The sequence below is a fragment of the Passer domesticus genome, chromosome 8 (genome assembly GCF_036417665.1).
Source record: "Passer domesticus isolate bPasDom1 chromosome 8, bPasDom1.hap1, whole genome shotgun sequence".
Lineage (NCBI taxonomy): Eukaryota > Metazoa > Chordata > Aves > Passeriformes > Passeridae > Passer > Passer domesticus.
The window spans coordinates 53,802,367-53,823,426 of NC_087481.1; the positions used below are offsets into that span (position 1 = coordinate 53,802,367).

The 21,060-nt window shown below is 40.6% G+C and overlaps 1 long non-coding RNA gene across 3 annotated transcripts in view; it reads right to left on the reverse strand.

The window, feature by feature from the left end:
- LOC135306886 (uncharacterized) overlaps positions 1-21,060 on the reverse strand; it is a 119,146-nt gene that overhangs the window by 12,409 nt on the left and 85,677 nt on the right. For 2 of the 3 annotated variants that reach the window (XR_010367628.1, XR_010367631.1), the window contains exons 5-6: positions 19,838-19,930; positions 10,013-10,054 (exon numbers count right to left, since the gene is read on the reverse strand). This is a non-coding gene — a long non-coding RNA (uncharacterized LOC135306886). Of the gene's footprint in view, positions 1-5,484; positions 5,552-10,012; positions 10,055-19,837; positions 19,931-21,060 lie in introns of those variants that run through there. The other variant, XR_010367634.1, reaches the window with a different exon arrangement.

Here is a 21,060-nt window from a genome sequence, read left to right on the forward strand (position 1 = left end):
TTGCTTTGGCTGTTTTTAAGTGCTGTGCATTTTTATACTCGCAAGCAGTGCAGTCTTGCTGTTTATTTGCACTGGGAAGTTTTGGGGAGTGTGCAAATCTAAGCTGTGTAATTTGGGACAACAGCTGAACAACAATTGTGTTGAGTTTGGACCTCATTTTTGCTTGAGCTTCTTCCATCTGACATTTCTTTTTTCTTGCTGCAGAGTACCCAGTATCTGCCAAACCTGCTTGAATTCTGGGATTTTGGTGTCAAATGATAAAAGCCCCCATCTCTCCACTCCATCCATCTGCTTTTTCCCAAGCTAGAGCTGCTTTCCATCACTGGGTCAGTAGGTGGAGGACAGGCTGAGCCCTGTGAGCCCAACAGCTGTTTTACAAAAGGCAGAGATGCCAAAGGCATCCTTCTCACAGGAAGGGAACACAGATGGGGAGACCTCTTCCTGAGGCCAGAGGATGCACTTCCCAAGGACAAACTGCAGCCAGAGTCATGCACTGGCTTGGTGCCATAAACACTGCCAAAACAAGGGGGCTGCAGTTATAAAGGAAAATGGCACTTCCCAAGGGAGCAGATAGATGGAATGTAACTGTGAAAAAGCCCTGGAAATGATGGCAGGCTCTAATGGCAGGCGATGGAAAAGGGGAGGTGGTAAGCTCATGGCATCTGACAGGTGGAAGCTGAGTTCACTTTGGGTTTCTGTTTAGTTACAGATGTGGCAGGAATTTCCAGTGGAATTTAAAAGAAATCCCAGAAAGCACCCCAGGAGTGCTGGGAGGTGTGGGCAGGACTGTGTCTGTCCCAGGAACAAAGGCAGTGTCTGTGCACTTTGGAGGGGCAGCCTTTGACAGGAATGACAGGAGATGTGAAAAGGATCTTTGATTTGAGACACAGGTTGACTGCTCTCAAAGTCTGTGAGGCTGAATCAGTTCCTCTTTTGATATAAGGGGTCTCCTAAGTGACACCAAATCTTGTTGGTGTCTTCTTAGCCAAGGCAGGAGCTCCTTCCACCATAGAGCAGCTCAGGGCTTCTCCAGCCCCAGCCCAGTCCAGTGGCTGCAGGCTCTGTGGGTCACCAGCCAAAAAATGGGAACAAACCAGCTGACCCACTGGGGAGCAGGGGGAGATGAAGGGAGATGCACAGCATGGTTGGCTCTCTGTGCCTCCCTCCTTGCCCAAAACCCCTTTACCTGAAAGCAGGATGGCCAAAGCACAGAACTGGTCTGGAATTCCCTGTGTGGCCTCAGTCTGGGGCTGTCCATGGCCAGTCCTGGACAGATCAGTGCTGCCCTAAAGACCTCTGGCACAAACAGCAGGAGGTTTAGCAGTGGGGGCACAGCAAACTTTGGGTTTAGTTGCCTTGGGTGACATTTGGTTGTGTTTAAACATTTTAAGGGATGCTGGCTGGGTGATTCTCACCTTCAGGGTTGCAGTCCTGTAGTTTGTATTTCTGCTTGTCAGACATGAGCCTAAGTGAGTGTCCCAGCATTTTATGTCAGAGAGGGACAGGCATAAATACAGAGATGGAAATTTCCCAAATACGTTTGTCACCAGGTCAGATTAAGTGAAGCTTGATCCAGTTAATAACTAATAGCAGACTTTTAAAGTAGGAAAAATCATCTTGTTTGTTATAATTCATTGTTATAACATGGGACTATTTTCTGCTGAATTTATGAGGGAAATCCTCAAACCTCTGTTTATTTTTTAGTGCCAGATGAGTCAGTTTTTGTTATCTTTAGCAATAACTTGTGATATAATGAAAAATTTGGTATGATTTATACAAAAGAGTTTGTCTTCGTTGTAAATAAACATTGTTCGTTTTGTGCCATTAAGCTGAATCAAGAAATATGTGGCTTAAGATGCAGTTTACAAGCTAGTGAATATCAGAGATTATAAATAGCATGACAATCTTTTTGGACAGGATGCAAGTCTTCATGCTCCCAGGACATAAGATAACCTCTAATTAATGGGGGCTAGTAAGAATTCTTTCCTGTCAGCAAGTTATTCCATAATTGCCTTCTGTAAGGCTTCCTGTCCTTTCCTCTGAAGCAGCTGCTGTGCTTCTGCAGCAACAGGATGATAAAATCAATAAATCCCTGACCCACTCCTATACCTCTGTGAACATCTTTTTTGATGGGAACTTTTCATCCACCCAAGACCCAGGTTCAGTTTGCTTTGTTTGCAAGGCAAAAACTGCTGAACACTGAGGCAGAAGAAATTACTTGCTTCCTATAGTGATGTCTTCATTTGTGACAGGAAAAACAAAGCCTAAATCCTTCAACTCATGTGTTGGCATGTAGGGAGGAAGGTAAAGTAACTTTTTTCAATAACTTCACCTGGAGAAGCAGTTGGTTATGTTGTTAATATGGACCAACAGTACAAATATCCATCTAATAGAGGGGAGAAATGCTTAGGTCTTGAGAGGTTGTATGGCTAAAAGAAATCTCACCCCAACCATCCTCTGTGCTTTGGAGCTGTGTTCAGGAGGCCTTCCACTTTGCCCTGGCCCTCAGTTCTGTTGTTTATAATTTCCTCCTAATATTTCCACTTGTCTTCACCAAAACTACTCTTGGATTAAGCCTTATTTTTGCTGTGTAATAGGTGAACCTCCAAAATGACCTCATGGTGGCAGTCACTGGGTTAGAACCCAGATAAATGCAGGAAATGGCTCTCTGGAAGTGCCTTTGCCCTTTTTTCTCTCATATAAAGCAGCTGGGAGGTTGGCATAGGCTGAGACAGGCTTAGTTTAACATTAAACTAATTGAAACTTGGTGCAATGAATCACATCTAATGTGTCGTTGGAAAGGAGGTTTCTTGATCTTCAGATAATGATGCAGTCTAAGATAATATATATCCACTTTTTAAAAGGTAGGCTGGGAAAGGGAATGTCTCTAGTGAGTGATAAAACTGCAGAGGCACACACCTGGTTTGGGAAGATGGTCTTCCTGCAGGCCAGGGTCTGAGCCAAGTAAAGGAAGCCCTAACTGGACATTAATCAGCTTTTTTTTTGTCCCCTAGGCAATCCAACAGGACACTTTCCTAAGGTGATTTTGCAATTCCCTCCCTCCCCTCCTTCCTTTCCCCATCAATGTCAAAGCTTGAATGATATTGTCTTTTTTTTTTTCTTCTCTTGTTTGGACATGGACCAGGAAAAATGAATCTATCCATGCTTCAGATCCCTGTGACTTCTAGAGGTTGTACTGATCATCAGCTACTAGCTGTGAGCAAAGCCTTCAAACCCTATTTAAACATCACAGCACTAATTATGGTTTCCTTAAGTAAAATGCTTTTAAACTATAATTACCCATAAGATTATAGATTGGCAGTTACACAAGAAATTGTGTTGCAGGGTTGTACCAGGGGGCTGAGCTCACCCCACTGTCTCAGTCAATCAGATCTGGTGAGAAGGACAAATGCAGCAGTCAGAGTCAGCAGTGGAAAAACCACCCCTGTGTTCTGCCCAGCCCCAGTAAGAGCAGAAACTCATTTAATATTCAGCGGGCACTATTCAGTTTACAGCACTGCTCCCAATTCTCAGCTGGTGCAAACAGATGTTGATCTGCTGAATATTGATTTCCATCAGTTCAGGTTTCAGTTCCCAATGCAGAGTGCTCTTCCCTTTGTGTTTAATGTGAAGTGCACTGTTAACCACCACCAAAAGGGAAACAACTCTAATGCCTGTTTTGGGGTATTTTTAAAAGGAAACAGGGAATTTTTGAGGGCAGTTCTGATAAAACAGACACTCTTGTCCTTATGAGTGTTCACTGCTCACTCTATCCCTTTGTAGCATGAAAGACATAAATTAAACAAGGCTAGAAATTTGGAAAAGTTCAGACTTTAGACCAGATGGAGGGCTGGGGCTAGAACAGATATTTTCCTGTCATCCTCTGTAAACCCACACTCCCTTCCCAGACACCATCAGGTGGTTTCTTTTAATCAAAAATATATGAGCAGCATAAAAACTCTTATTCCTGCTTGTTTGAGTTGAATTTTGTCATTTGCCCCTACAGTCTGTTGGTTTGGCTGCATGGCATTGATGTCCAGCTAAAACAATTCCTCACCAATTGCTTCCACAGACAACAATTCCAAGCAATTAAGAGAATTAATAAAGTGTTTTCATACTGTTAAGGAATACATCTGTGAAGAGCTTTTAAAAGATGCAGTGTGAGATACTAAAATTCACTTTGCTTTTCCTCAGTTATTAGCAGGGGAAATGATCAGAAAAATCCAGTAAATGTTTTATGCTCCTGCACCTACATATGTAAGACAGCTACCAGAATTGCAAATGCTTTTAATTTGGAAATTACCAGCTTTCTTCCACCAAACTGCTTTGTGGTGTTGTTTTTTTTTTTTTTTCTTTTAAATAGCCCACTTTTTCTCCTCTGTGTGGATGAAAACCATGATCTGTCTATTCCATGCAGGTTCCTGCTGGGTTCCAGGTGCCTGGTGATGCTGCAGTGGCTCTGCAGGGTTTGTTGCAGCCCTGCCTGCACACAGCTCTGCAGAGCACATCCCCTCGTTCCTTTGGGCAGAATTCAGGACTCCAATGGCACTTGCTGAGGGGGTGGTTGGAATTAAATCAGATTTTCATATGCATGGAACAGTGAGGGGAAAGCACATGGCATTTATTTGTGTGGGAATGAGGCACGGGAAGGCACCAGAGCTGCAAGGATCTGTAATTTGCAGACACCCCCCAATTCTGGTGCAAGGGTGCCTCAATTTAAGTGCAAATTAGTAAGTTTGAGGACAGTGCCTCAAAAAATTACTAAAGCATTTAATGATTATGAGGAAGATTTTAATTTAGGAGACAACTCCCACACTCCCACCTGAAGGCATCACCATTTTCTGTCCACCTGTGCCCCTCCTGTCCTTTTTAATGAGACTAAGTTGTGGATTCCAAATATCAATTTTGGCTATTGTTTCACAAAGTCTTTTTCCCTCTTTGTGGCTAAAATAGTTCTTGTGACAGCCTGATTTTCATGGATTGTTTCAGAGGGGTTAAAAAGAGCAGTGAAAAACTCAGGGTCTCACAGACATTGCCATGACCTCTCATGCATCCATTTAAAGCAAATATTTCTCTTCCTTGGGGTTCTGAAAATGTGTACATTTGACTTCTAAACACAATAGGTGCAATGTTGGAACCAGTTTTACACAGGTGTGACTCCTTGGGTTTTGATGGAGTTTCTACATATTCATTGGCAGAGGAAGTGAATAAATACTCTGGAGCTTTGAAGACAGAGCTACAACAGGAACTGACAGCAAGTCTTCTTTGTGAAAATGAAGCACAGGAATGAATTTAAAATGTGTTTTTATATGTATACATACAGACATGGGGGGAAAACCACAGAAAGGAAGAGAGAATCTTTCGTTGTGAAGTCAAAATTCCCTTTACAACTGTGACAGATAACCCTGGACTGACAATAGCCATCACTTTTGTAAATATTGTAAATATTTTAGAAAATCTTGTCACCTGAGTACATAAAATCTCTCAAACATCACTGAGGTGCCTTCATTCTCCTCCCTGGGTTTCACATGAATCCTTCTTCCCCAGAGATCTTCACAAACATTGAGAAGATTAATGTCCAAATATGAACAAAATGAGAATAAACTCATCATTGAACAGGACTAAAAGACAAGGAAATAGCTGATTTAATTAGGTTTTTGGTGATGATTCAGACCAACATAAATCTCAATGAAAGGACAAAAATAATTACAGGTAATTAATGCCAGAGTATCTAAAGCTAAGGAATTTAGTTAGCCTTGAGCACAGTACATTACACACCCAGTTCTTCTTTCTGAAGATAACACAGTGCATCCACTAATTTAGGTTATGGAGTTTCTTTTACACTTGTAATTATTTTTAATACTGACACTTCTTTGGCCAGAAGGGAAACAGTGCTTGTAGCATAACGAAGCCAACCTAAAACATAGAAGTTTTTTGTTTTGTTATTCCTGGAGCTAAAATGGCATGAGTCAAAAACAAATCAAATTCATCATTTTGCCACTGGAGAGATCAGTATAAAATCAGTGAGATGCAAGCAGAGCTAGATTCCATATTTTTTCTGTCTCTGGTTGAGGCTCAGTAGTGTTTCTCAGCTATGGTTTTGTTTTTAATATATTTTAAAAAGCAGCTCTTCAGTGACAATTTTTTTAATATCAGTGTTATGGTCAAATTGAAGCTCTGATTTCAAAGATGCAATTTTTGTGAAGATATGTTTAATGCACAAACCTTACAGAGTAGTTTGAAAGACAAATATTGGAAAGATAAATAGAATATTTTGCCATTGATAAGAGCTACAGGACCATCTAGATGGACTAGATTGAGAGTGTGGGTTTAAATGTTGCATTTTGGTAGTTCAGAAAGAAAAGTATTTTTTTCTTGGGTCAGATCCCACTCTATGTATTTTCCTTTCTTTGGATTGTAGGAGATGGAAGTTAATGACCATACGTAGGTTTCCTCCTCACCATTAGGGGGTTTCATAAACCTTATTTTACAGCAAAAAAATGATGGGAGTATGGGAGTATGAATTAGCTGTTAAGTTTCCATATCAGATAACCTACATTTATGCAGGTGGGAAGCAACAAATTTTCAAACTGGAAAAAATGAGCACAAAATCTGGGGCATGTTCATTACAGAAATAAATTAATGATCAGAGCTGGTGCTTTCTCATGATATTTTTCCCCTTCTGTGGTATTGCTTTTCTTGCCCATGAAAGAAGAATCCTTGATGTAACTCCTCCTAATTCAGCTGCCATTTAGACATGTGTCCTCAGTTATCCACCTAGTGAAGTTATGTATTTTAGTGAAATCAAATCTGATTTAGATAAATTATGTTAGGGAAACATCTCTGTTTTACCATGAAATTAACACAGCAGCAATGAGCCTGTCAGTCTGTGGGGAAATTCAACCTCAGAGGAGCAAAATGAGCCCTGTTAGTGATGAAGGGTAGAGCCCACTTTGTTGTGAGTTAACTCAAAAGGGAAGTTTGGGAAAGGAGCAAAAAAGCCAGTCTATGTTTCTGAGGAGTGCTGGCTGTGGAATTGTTTGCTTTTGTATTCCACAAAATGCATGGACAAGCTTCTGCTCCCTGAAGCAGTGGGGCTGGGTGTCCCAAGAATGTGCCCTTGTCTGAGGGGCAGGTGGCACAGGCAGCAAATTGCCTAAAACCAGGACACGGGGACATGGTTTTACACTCTGCAAACAAGGTTTGGCTCGCGTGGCTGGCAGGTCAGGCAGGTCCCAGCCTGCCTCCCAGGCAGGTGTGCTCCTCTGCTCCATCCCCACACAGCCCCAGGGGACGTGGGGCCAGGGCTCCACTGCAGGGTGAGGGACTTTTCACAGCACTTGGCATGGCCTGGGAGCTCTGCAGGAGCCTCTGCCCTCCAGAACTGCTTCTTGCCGTGGGCTGCAGCCGTGCATGGGACACTGCAGCCCCAGGGCTCCTCCAGCACCTGCTGCAGCTCTTCTGCTCCTTGCATCCAGGCTATGGCTCTGCAAAACTCCTCCTTTTCCCACTTCTGCCCCAAAAGTCCTGGCAGAGCTCTCTCCTGGTCCTCATGGACAGCAAGAGCAGCGGGTGCAGAGCTTTCAGCCCCCAGTCCCTCCTGATGGCACCAGCTCCCAGACTGCTGTAACTCAACTGTGACAACACCAGGGTTCCTGAGAGGGAAAAAGCCCCCCAGGAGTGGGTGATTTTGATATTTATTTCACAGGACAAGTAGAAGATAAAAGGCAAGTGATGCCTGTGCTTGGGCAGCTCTGAGGAAATATTTTCCATGCTGAAAATGTCCAAAGGGAGTCAGGAGCACAAGTGCCATTGGCAACCCAGAGAATGAGCACAACTAAAGGCCACAAAAATCAGAATATGCATTGCACTGGGGCACAACAGGAAAAGCCTCCTGTGGCCAGGCATTCATCAAATTCCCAGCCCTGCAATATGGCCAAAGTTATCTGTGTTTCTGGGAGAGGTGGTGCAGGTTTGTTCCCAAATCCCAGCAAAGGGAAACCATACATGAACATCCTCATACACCATTCTTTCACACCAGAAGCTGTGTAATTAAGCATATCCATTAAGGGGGCCACAAAATATGAAGTAATGAACTCTACCTCTCTGGAGACCAGTACTTCACGCAGTAAAATTAATGGGATTGTGAAAGCAGCCATTGCCTGGGAGCAGCAGCCATTTTATGGATCTTTTATTATTTAGGAAAGCAGCTCCAAATCTTTCCCTTCCACTTGTGGAAGTCAAGAGAGGGACTTCTGCTTTGACCATCTAAAAGTCAATAGCTACTTTTAAAATTTAGTCTTCACATTAGAAAATGGCAGTTAGATAAAGATGTTGCTCTCCCTTTGTTATGAATATGATTTTTAAAGTTTTCCTGCATCAGAATTTAGGCACAAACTGGGCAAAATACAAAACCGCAGAACATGCAAATAAATCAATCATTCCTGTGTTATATATCTTCAGAATATGATCCAAAAGTAATTCTGGGTGTAGTTTTCAAACTTCAGCATTGCATAAACGAAATACCCTGCAGCACAATTGGACTGACATGAATTACAAAGTAAAATAAATACACACTGGGATGTGTCTTTTGTTCCTGTTATTTTACTTTTCCTTTTGCCTTTCAAAAGTTGTATTAGAGCCCATAATACTTGAGAAGTAAAAATCAGAAATGTCATTTAGAAGAGGGAAGTAATCTAATTTTGTATTGTAGATTTATAACATGCATCTATGGAAATGTTCTTGCCTATCCCAGTGATTTCCCTCCCCTCAAATATTTAAGCAAGGATAGGGCATGCCTGAAAGATGCATGTAAGAGCTTTTTAATAAAAGAATTTAACCTCTGACTTTTACAAGCAGAGATTTGATTTCTAGATATGAGTTCTTTGCCTGCTTTTCAGTAAATTTTTCTTTACAGTCGTTTGGAAAACTGTACCCAAGTCTTTATTGTGCACGACACTTGGAGTTCTCTTTTATTGACTTAGGCTGCTTCTTGCCAAAGTCAAAAGGTTGGAAGCAAGGCCACTGGCATGGGAAGAAATGTGTAAAGAATAAAACTACTTTGGTTGGAAATACGAGAATTGAAATGAAATAAAAGAAATTGAGCAGAATAAAATGAACTTTTCCCTTTTTATGGTTGTGTTTACTTCAGAGGCAGTAATGATAGACCCAAACTAAGCCCTGCCATGGAAAGGGGCAGGGATTTCAGTGCATCCAGCACTTTTCTTGGCTACCAGAGTCTTGGGATGCAGCCACATATCCTGGATGTGAACAGTAGGGAGATCTTTATCTCAGCACCCCTTATTTCTCAAACTTTTTCTCTACTTTTAATTCCTCACAGTTGTTTCCTTTCCCTTCAAGACCTTCCACCTCTGTTTCCCCCTTTTTGTTCTCCCTTTTCTGAATTCATGTTGGCTGTCTGAAGGTATGAATTATTTGAGGACTTATTGTAGGATTATTTTTGTGTAAGCGAACTTTTAAATGACTGCTTTAACTTATATACAGGAAAGTACAAGTTCATATCCCCTCAGTTCTATCCAAGCAGGAAAACACAAAACTTTACAGAGATTTTGTTTTACCAGCTCTCATTCTTTCCTGATATAGGAGATGAGAAGAGGGATCTGATCACTTCCCAGCAATGCCAAAAATCTCAGCTTGTGTTTGCTCACTTTTTCTTAGCATGGCCTCAGGTTTGCAAATGCACCAAACCACAAACCCACAGTTCAGTTTGCAAAGGCCAGGGCACAAGATTTAATATTAACAGACAAACAAATCTTTTATGTATTTCTACTATATCATTACTTGGCTTAGGAAAAAAAAAAAAAAAAAAGAAAAGCCACCATCAGTTTTCAAGGCAAAATTGAGACAAAATTAACAAGTCTCACCTGTGTTCATAGTGAAATCAAACCAGTCTATGAGTTTCACATTGTTCTAGCAGAAAACCAAAAGATTCTGTAGCTGACTCATTGAAAGACATGGAACTGACACAAAGTCCTGCTGTTACAGAACTCACCCATGGCATTCATCACCTTGGAATATACTCAGGCTGGCAAACCTGGAAAGAGACAACATAAGCAGAATTACACAGTTTTTATTTTCCTGTTATTACTCTGTGTCTTGGGGATTTTTCTGATTTATAAAATGCCTGTACAGTCTTACAAATAAGTGTACCTGGACCAATTACTCAAAGCAAAGCTGCATGGATAAGGTTATTATTTATATTTATTAAGATTATTTTTGATGTACAGGTTGGTGAGAAATTAGCTTCCTCAAGTACCTCTGCACTAAACTATCCAATCTAGCCACATCCTAACAGAAGAAATATGAAGAGTATAAAATAAATATAATTTTTGACACCGACCAAATCTGCAGAATGGCATTTCTTTGGGCCAGCAATTCAGGAGCAGTTTCTGTTCCTCCTCCCCTCACATACACACAGTTCTTGGGGGAGCAGGAAAAGCAGAAACAGCTGCTGTGAAGCTTGAGAGAATATGGATGGCACTCATAAATTTAAAATCATGCTATTCCCTTCACAGGCTGTGCAAGGTGCTGTTCAGCCTGGTGAATTCTTGAAGGCAAGGCTCAGCCCTTTTTCCATGCTGCATAAGGTAAGAAAAAAAATAAGACAATGAGGATAAAAAACCCCCAAAAAACAGTGAGAAAAGACAAAATCCAGTGGGACAAAACCTAAGAGGTTTTCTGTCCAACAGAAGCCTCTTCCATGCTGTTTTATGGGATTTTATGCTTCAAGAAATGTGGATTTGTCTGCTTTGGCCTCTGCTGTGCTGTACCATGGGGTGACTGTGAGTGCTCATCCAGGAGTAAATCCTTGACTGCAGAGGTTTAAAAAGTAATACAAAAGTTTATGCAACAATAAATAAGAGTGCAAGGTCGAAACTTGAAACTTAAAACTTTTATAGACAACAGAAATCAGAACCTATCAGTTGTTTTGGAGTGGTAAAACTAAAAATAACACGTTACAAAGGGCTGCTTTGTTTTCTTTTTTCTTTTTTTTTCCCTTAGAATGAAAACATTCCATTTAAAATTAACTTGTTTTGACTGAGCAATACAAAGGTAAAACATGAAAACAAAATAGTCAGCATTTGGCACTGGTGTTTCCAGCTGAAACTGCTGTAAATATTGCTCGGGCTGGATTTGGGAAGCAGGCTTAGGGAGGTTTGTGCCTCCAGCTCAGCTCAGCTCCCACAGCAGTGGTGGCTGCTGGAAAAACAAACTGCATGTACTGCACACAGGCACCCAGCCAACTGCACCTGGAAAAGGAAAATAACCTTTTAAAAGGGAAATCCATGCAACCCATGAGCACAGGAGCCTGCAAGCACCACCAGCAATCAGGTGGTAAAATGTGTGTAGGGGAAAAGAAGAGTGAGTAGTAATAGCATTATTTAAGTACAGTGAGAAGCTTCATCCCCAAGGTCCAGAGAGCCATAAAATATGATTAACATTAATAGAATTAAAGACCATTTGTGTCTTTCAAGGCAAAAATTCATGCTCTTACAACTGTAGCCTTAGGATTTTGCTAGGAAAATGAAAAGACTGGAAATGGAATGACTTATGTGAAGATTCCTTTGTTCAAGTCAGTGACATCTAATGGCCCAAGGAAGAATGAAAACTGCATTTTAATGAGAAATAACTTATCATATTAGACAGAAAGAAAGAGAAAATAATACTTTTATTTTTTAAAGAACCATGGAAATTAAAATACATAAATGGGAAGTATGTGATTTCCTGGGAGAAAAAACAACTGTGTTTGGATTTTTTGTTTGCTTGGATGTTATGATTTTTAAAAAGAGGAGTAATTGTATCATTTTACATTTTAACTGTTTACTTCTCCATGTCCCAAGCAAATGGCTGGAATTCTGCACAGATAACACAAATGGAAGGGTTCATTCTTACAGAGATGTAGTTTTGTGTAGGGTATTTTTTGCTCAAAGATTGATAAAAAGCAAACTGAATATGCAATGAATAAATGAAAGTGAAGAAAGGTCTTTTGTACTCTTGATTTATCTTTACATTAAATCTTTTTTTTCCAAGAAGCGGATGTAGAATCAGTTACAGCTCTATCTGAATATTCTCACATTTTTGTAGAGCAGCCAAAGAATACACAGTTTATAGAAATCTCCAGAACTGCTTCAGGTGAGATGACAGATACAGCTACAACTTCCTACGAGCTCCCCCTCTGCCTGACAGCCAAACCAAGCAGCACAAAATGGGAAACAAATCAAAACAAAACAAAGCAACAGATGGATTCACAGCTGCACTTTGTATTCAGGAAGGTAGGATGTCAAGAAAGCCTGGCCAGCCTGTGCTGAAACTCCCACAGCATTAAAGGGAAACTCAATTTCACTGTGTCAAGTGCAATCAAAGCGTTCATACTGTAACAGCAGAAACACCTATTATAATTGCAAAAAAAAAAAAAATCTAAAAAAATTTATTTCTTTAAAATGGCTTCACACTAACAGGTTTAAATTAGATATTGGGAAGAAATTCCTCCCTGTGAGGGTGGGCAGCCTTGGCTGCCCCTGGATCCCTGGCAGTGCCCAAGGCCAGGCTGAACATTGAGGCTGGGAGCAGTGAAAGGTTCTTTAATCCCTTCCACCTCAGGCCATTCTGTGATCCTGTGACACTGTACTACAAAACACAATTTTTAGGGAGCTGGGTTAAATTTTCTTACACAAATATTTATCCTGAGATGGAATCCAAATCTCCTCTCTCGCTGCTGCGTGGTTCTTTGCCTGTAGCAATTTTTGGGGTTTTTTTCAGGCCTGAATGTGGAATCTACAAACATCAGAGTTTATGTTGTAGTCTTGACAAGGTTACTCAATTCAGGACATTTTGGTGCATAAAAAGAAATACTGCTTCCTAATTTTAGCATGGAATTCTGGTGTAGGTGGGAATATCTTGGTTGACTTCATCAGGTTTTGGAACAAACTGTTGAGAAAAGTATGGGATGGCAGTGAGGAATAAGCCTACAAAATCCTTGACCTGCAGCACATATAGGTTGAAGGGTTTTGCTAAACCAAATAACCATTTTAATTTAATCTCCACTAGAAAAATAGGAAAAATTAAATGCTTGCCATATGGTGAAAATATGTTAAGCTTCAAAGAAGTAGGAATCATTAAATACAACTATGAAAAGGGGTTTTTAGGTTTGAATGGTATGCCAGTTTCAATATAATAAAACATACATATATAATCCTATTAAAGCCTCATTTGAAAAGAAATAAAAGGATTCCTTTGAATAATGCAAAATCTTAGGTCACTTTTTTTTGCCTGTATATTTATTTTTATTTTAATCAAGGCTTCTATAGTGAGAGAACTTGGTAAGATTTTCAGTGCACATCCACTGTTTCAATTTTACACAGGTAACATCAACATGAACCAGGCTTTGAAGATAAAGAGATGAAAACTGAAAACCATATACTCATAAATAGTGAGCCACTCCATATCCAAAAGGAATATTAAAACCAAAGCTACACCAAGGACTCACCCATCTTTTCCCCAACTGCACTGTGTAGAAATTGAGGCAGTAAAAAGGAAAACCTGAGCCTCTCACTGCCTTTCCAGTTCCACTGTTCTCACAAAGAAAACTGAGAATCCAGATCAAGGAGCTCCATGAATAATTCTGGTATAAATACTGCAAAGGGCTTGCCAAAATACAGTCACACACACTAAACACCCACATTCCAACACTTACAGGCCCCCCATAAAATCTCCCTCTAATAAAGGGCAGACAGGCACATGAATGCTCATGGAAACCCAAAGGACAAGGAGAATGGCTGTGAGAAGGGTCACAGCGGATGGCAGAGAGGAGCTGCAGCCCTCTGCAGCTCTTGGGGTGGTTTCTTACAAGGTCCCTTGAGTGTGAGGCCTTTTTAGAATTGTTTGGTTCTTTTTGGGTTTTTTTGTTTTTTGTTTTTTTTTTTTCCCAACACCAAATATCACAAGCAAAGCGCTCACTGTTCTTGATTATTCTTGTTATTTATTCTCATGAGGTAATGCAGAGACACCCCAAACAGAACAAATTGCTGTGATACAGCTGAGCAGCATGCAGAAACATCAGTTCTGTCCCAGCATTTCACGGGCCAATTTCTCATTTTCATTGGAAGATCCACCTCTACATTAACCTTCAGGACTGAAAAGTGTGGCCATTTCCCAAGCTGCTGGAAATCCTACTGAACAGAAACCTCCTCCTCCTTCTGGAGCTTCATCCCATAATAAACATGAGAAATAGACTTCAAGATAAAGCAGGGCTTCCTTTTTATTTTTATCAGCTCTGTCAGGAACTCCATCACTAAGGCCACATTTCTGACACTGCTTTTCCTCAGCTTTGGGTCTGGGATGATTTAAGAGATTTGCAATCTCACCCAGTTTCTGGAAGATTCTCTTTGAGCACATTTGGTGCTCTTTAGATTCAACTGCAGAAGTGCAAAATGTTATCATTTCTTTATTACTGCTGTTAAATAACAAGGTTGACTGATAGAAAATCCTCCAGGAAAGAACATCTGTGCATCTTTCCCTCAGCATGCACCAAACAAAGAGCTGCACTGTTTGTCCCAGCAGCACAAAAAAGTCAAGTTCCTAAAAGTTCAGTCAAAATTTTGGCTTTCCAAAAGGAATTTTTCAAAAGCATCTCTTGAATATTGATTTGGGTGGTTTGTTTCCCACAGGATGTGCAGTATATTTATATAAGTGTGCTCAGAGAGCTTGTGTGCATGCTGCTGTTTTGGGGGTGGCTTTTGCTTGGATTTTTTTTTTTTCTGTTTGCTGACACCTGCTTTCATGCACAACAATTTTCTTTGATCCAATTGGAGCTGAGCATTTTGCACAGGGAAAAAATGGTTTTGGCTGTATTTGGTATTCTGCATGCCATTTTAAACAGAGAGGGGAAAGACTCAATATCCACAGGTGATGGAGGTATCTAAAAGATAAACTTAATCAGAAACTATCAGAAAAAATGAAATATTAGCTGGGTGTTGCAACCAAACTCCCCTGTGATTCATAGCATTCAGTTTCCTTGTTCAAAAAAATCTTGCCAATTCCCCATAGACAATGTGCAGGATCATGTTTTACACAGTGCTGAAAAAAGCTACCTTTTTTTTATACTGTCCTTTGTGATTAATAACATTAAACTGTATTCATCCAGGAATACTTAACCTCCAACAGCCATAATTGGAAAATCCCTGGAAAAAATGTCACCATTGTCCTGCATAAAGAAATGTCAGCCAGCAGCCAAAATTGCCTTGAACAACAGCTTCCCACAAGGGTTAAAGGAGCTATAAAATGCACTGCTCACACCTTATGACACCCTATTAATTAGCTCCCTCTGTGGATGTGTTGTATGAACTTTGTAGGGTCATACAATAAATAAGAATAAAAACTCAAGACTTGTAGTTTGCCAGCTCGTTGTGATTTAACCACTAGCAAAGCAGAATATCAGTGGAGCCTGTTTTTTGGGGAAGTGCCTGCTCCAGTTCCCATTTTGCTTCTCTAGCTGTTTAGGATCAGAAAAGAGCACCGTGAGTTTCTAGAAAAAGTATGTAAACTACTGATCCAACTATACAAAACAATCTCTTAGGGAATTAGTAGATTAGAGGGGAAAAAAATAGCAAAAATTAACATTAGCAGCCAAAATTGAATGGCAATTAGTGGCAAAGACTAAATAAAGCTAAGGAGAAGGAAATGTGTTGACATTCTGGACTACTGCTGATATTTTCCACACACTCCACTGCTGGTGGGAAACTCCTGCATTTGCTTATAAATTCTCTATAGATAGCCTAAATAATACAGAGAGCAAACTCTGAAATTGTTTCTAGGAGGATCACAAGAGCTCAGAAAAGGCCCCAAATATGACTCAATTTTTAATTCCTTTTGCAAAGGATGTGAATTATTTAAATTTTTTATTTTATTTTTTTCTTCTTCTTTTTTTTTTCTTCTTATTTTTTTTTCTTTTTCTTTTTTTTTTTTTTTTCTGAAGAGAATGGTTAATTTCAGAGCTGGTCTCTAAACAAGGAGTCCTGATAACATCCTAAATTTCACATGCTGTTAGGAAAGATAATCTCCACAGCTGGAAGGATGAGCTGCAGCTCCAACAAGTAACAAAACCTGTAACCTTCCTGCAGCTGTGCTGCACAGAGGCAACCAGAAATTGTAGGCAGAAACAGATTGTATCTTATTTTTTTTAATGGAAAACATGAACAGAAATAAACTGCAAGCCAAGGTGGGCAACCCCAGCTAGGGAATTAGAGGCTGAGTTAGGATTGATTCTCTCTCTTAATGGAGGAAAGAAAAGCACTTTCATGCTCAAGAGCAGCTCCAATTAATGGTAAGGCACACTGGAAACTGGGCTTGAAGCTGTTCAAGAATGAGATTTGATGATCAGAATATAAGTTTCATTAAAATTTCTCAGTACTCAGCAGCTAATGAAAAAAAGAAAACTGAATGTTGGGATGTTGGGATAGAAACAGAGAATAAAACCAAGCAGAACATCTTTATGTCGACTTATTTATCTGTGGTATGCATAAATCTTGAATGCTATCTGTAGTTTTAGTGTCTCTCTGTGAAAGAGGAAAAAAGAAGAAAAAAGAAAAGAAAAGAAAATATAAGAAAAGAGAAAAGAAAAGAAAGAAGAAAAGAAAAGAAAAGAAAAGAAAAGAAAAGAAAAGAAAAGAAAAGAAAAGAAAAGAAAAGAAAAGAAAAGAAAAGAAAAGAAAAGAAAAGAAAAGAATAAAATATCAGTATACATGTAGGAAGGATAATCAAGTTAATGCTGGATTCTGCACAGGCAGATCAGGATGGCTCAGTATAGAAAGAAAGGGGTGGATGAAAGGGGCAGTATGAGAGAGTTTCCTGGATACTCACTCTTGGTGTCTTCATTAAATTAGGCATCAGAAGGAAAAACTTCTCCATGCAGTGCAGATCCTTTGCACCAGTGTCAGAAGTCTTTGGGTGTTAGAAAAATGCAGCTTTAATTCAGAGAAGAAAAATCAGAGAGGAGATCTTAGGAAGCCCAGAGGAACTAGATTTGATTTCTGTGAGGTCCCTGGGCATTAAATTGTTGGAGGTTAGGAAAGGACTTCTAAGAAGCACTACCACAGTCTTTTTCTGCTCATTAGGTCTTTTTTCTCAGCCACACTTGGAGACAAAGTTCTGGATTAACTGGGCCTCTGAGCTGCCACAGCTGTACCTGTGTTTTGTTAGATTCCCTTCAGTCCTGTAACAACCACCTCCACTGCGTGCATGAAGGGAACACTAAAGTAATTTGACGTAGCAGACATTTTTAAAGTGAAGTTTAGCAGCTGTATTCATGGGGCACTGGTGCCCTGGGATTGACTGTCTGGTGTTCTTCATGCAGCAGTGATCACAGAATCATCTGCAAAAATCTGTCGTGAGAGAAACATCCAGATCTAGGAATAGAGCTTGGAAAATGAAACACAGAGATCTTCAGTTTCAGTCCCCTAATATTCTAAGCACTATGTCACATAATCCCTTTTATAAACTGTTCAGGGTTCATTATGATTAAATTTATTAGCCTCCATTTTTCCTGGAAAGCTGTTCCAGAGCTTCATCGTTCTGCTGATTAGAAACCTTTTAATTTCCAAGTGAAGTTTAATATGACAAGTTTATACTGTTCTGGAGAAGTGTTACAGTTGCTCTCCACACACACATCGCAGAGCAAATACCAGCAAGGGAAAAGAGCAATTCAAGTTAAAATCAGTAATAGCACAAAAGCATTGCTGGCTGAGAAGTTTCTTCCAATTTTACATGCAGATCCCACTGCAACCTTTAATTCTTTGGTAATAAGCTACTACTAAGGGAACTCAGTCTGTTCAGATCAGCTCTGGTTTATATCTACAAATGCATAATAATCTCCTTCCCACTAATGAATCACTGGGGCTGTCATAACTCTGATGAACACATTTCTTTCTGAAGGTGTTGATCATCTAAAAGCGCTCGCTTGTTTTTCCTGTCTTGAGTGACATCGTGAGTGCAAGCACATCTCCAGAGGGTTTATCTGCAGGGGCTGCACCAGAGAGAGACCCCTGGACCTGGGAAGGAGGAGAGTTTCTGTTCACAGCCCGTGGAGCAGCTGTGTCAGCTCACAGGGAAAGCTCTCTCACACTCTCCAGGGTGGGACCCTCGCACAGGTTTGGTGCTGAGGCTGCCCCAAGTCGGGCTGGAACAGCTTCCCAGAAAAGTGGGGGAGTGACCATCCCTCCTAGGGATCTAAGGCACGAAGTTGTGGCTCTTAAAAGCCTGGTTTAGTGCTGGGTTTAAGGTTGGACGTGATGATCTTAAAGATCTTTTCTGACCAAACTGATTCTGTGGCTCTGAGGTTTGGCTGCTCAGCCACAGACCTGCATCTTCTATTTTGTCTCTGAGCCAGGTCAGCCACATTTCATGGGACAATAATTGCTCCTTCCACACCAGTAGAGTGTTGGACTTGGCCAAAACCTTTGATCACTACAAAAACATAAATGTAAGTGATGCTTGCAGCTCGTTTGCTTGGATTTGAAACCCATGGCTTTGTTGTAGGCACTTCTGTGTAACTGCAAACACAGTCAGGAGAGGGGGGTGACTCAGTGTTCCCCCCAAACAGGCTATGGTCAGCCCCTTTCCAGAAATAACCAGGAGTAAATGACTTCTAGTTATAGTTCCTGAAATCTAAACCATTTATGAGGCTTTTTACCATGTGCTGTTTCAAAATAACCCCCACATTATACAATATTTTCAGAACAATGGAGCAAAAGAAAAAAGGCATCTTTTTCTCACCATGAGGTTCAACACTTTGTTGTTTTCCATGCCATTTCTAGCAATAACTGGAGGCAGATAATTTTGGAGGTAATTAACATTTCATTATCACTTTCTCACAGATTTACTGGCCAGGAGAAGAGTGGCTTAGAGAAACCAAGAAAACACAGTTGTTGTTTGAGTCCTATCTCACAGAAATTGCATTTGTTCCCTCAACTGATTCAAATCTCACTTTCTACCGTTTGTATTTAATTTTGTCCCACAGCTCTATCACCCTTCAGACCCATTCCCCTTTGGTTTATCTCATGCCAGTGCTGTCCAGACTTAGTCCTACAGGACATTTGGTCAGGCAATGAGATATTCCCCTAAGGACAGGGGTTTTGGAGGGTGATTAATTGGATTTTGTTGCCTAAGTCATCCCTTGTCTGGTTGGGTGTATGAGAAAAGGGTAACCAGGCTGATGATAAATCTCTTCCTCCTCAGCTCTTTTGAAAACTGTTCAGCCAACACTGAAGATCTGCTGTGGTGTCACAGGGAAGGTGGTCGGGTGTCCTGCCCATTTTATCAGTCACAATTCCCTTTTCCATAGGAGATCATTCCTTTTATTGGTGTGCAAAAGCAGCACATCACATCCTCACCCCCAAGAGAAGGCAGCAAACACACCCTTGTTTCCTATTTTGGCCCAAAACGAAATGGCACCCAAAGCAATGGCAGTGGCAGGTGCCTCTCCAGCTCCTTCCAGCAGAGATTTTCCAGGCTCAAACCCTGATCCTAGGAGAAGGAGATTATGGCAGTGTCTTTCATTAGCTGAGCTGAGGGAATAGGAATGGGCAAGTGCTACCAATTATATTTCAACACAAAGCAGTACCCACTTAAGTGAAAGCTAAAGGCCACAACTCCATTGTTAACAGGGGTGTTCTCACAAAAAAAAAGCTTTGAACACACTGGGAGCATTAAAGGGAAGATGTCTCGCATGTGCAATTACTCAACACATCTTTAAAACTGCGAACACTTGTTCACATGTGGTGAAAATTAGATCTGTGAGCACTTGGGGAAAAAAAAATCCCACCTGGCAGGCACACTCTTTTTCGCTTTGGAGTTTTATAGGAGTTCTCAGAGCTTGTTGGTCCGGTGAGAGCTGAACCAAAGTCAGTGGAGGAAACTGTGAGGGAAGGAAAAGAAAATGAGTAAAAAGCAGAGTAATGTGCTGGTTTTGTCCTAAGCTCAACAGGTTTTTGATTCTTCCAGTCTGGCCCACCCTCAAAGAGAAATAAAATAAAATTTAAATATGTATCTCTAGGTCTAAATATAAATATTGACAGTGCTTTGGCTTCTTTCTCTGCTGGCTTGGAATGCTGAGGCCTTTGCAAGATTTTCCACCCTCTCGCACAGGTGGGTTTGCTCAGCAGAGTTCAGCAGGTCTGAGCTGCTCTAGGAAAAATGGTGCAGGATCCAATAATTCCCTGAGAATTCATTTCTTCTGTGTCACATAACATCAGTGGTGAACTCCAATAATCACAAAGACCTGACACCCTCCTTGGACAGGCACCACAGCTGATGGGTAACATTCAGAATATAATTTCCAGGGGACAAAAAATGTAACTAATTAGCCAAAGATATTCATCAGGACCACATCTTTATAATGGATCCTCCAGACTATCACCAAGAATTGGGTTTATGTCACATTTTTTCTGAATTTTATCACAGTGTCCTCTACTATACATCTCCTGCCATTATCTCAGGAATACCTTTAACTGGTTTGGATTTTCTTTTTAATATCCAATATTCTAATGTACCTAATACTATTTTGTCTGTATCTTGATTTAAGTGCTGAGAGTTACTCAAGGACACCAAACAACATGGGAGAACAACCAGACATTTATGTGGCTGTCTCAATTTCCCATTTTCCAAGGCAGGTCTAGAAACTTGGGCTTAGCTATCCTAGCAGGTACCTAGGAGAAGAACACACCCAGGACAGGAAACCACCTTTATTCCATTTAAGGGGGAGATTTTTATTTCACTGACTCTTTGAACTGGAAAAAAAATTTGTGACTGGAGGCAGAGTTATTTATACAGCCAAAATTAAGAACTTCAATTTTCCTGAAGAAAAATAAGAAGTAAAATAGTCCATGATGAAATCATGGATTTAATCCCTTTTTCCAGTTCAATATCCATTGCCTCAAACAAAGGGCCCATTTCTGGTGTGAGCAGTCAGGTAGAGGCACCAAGCTCTGGGTTTTGGCAGATCCTCCCAGGTTAGAGATGCTCACACTACAGGGAGAACTTCCCCCA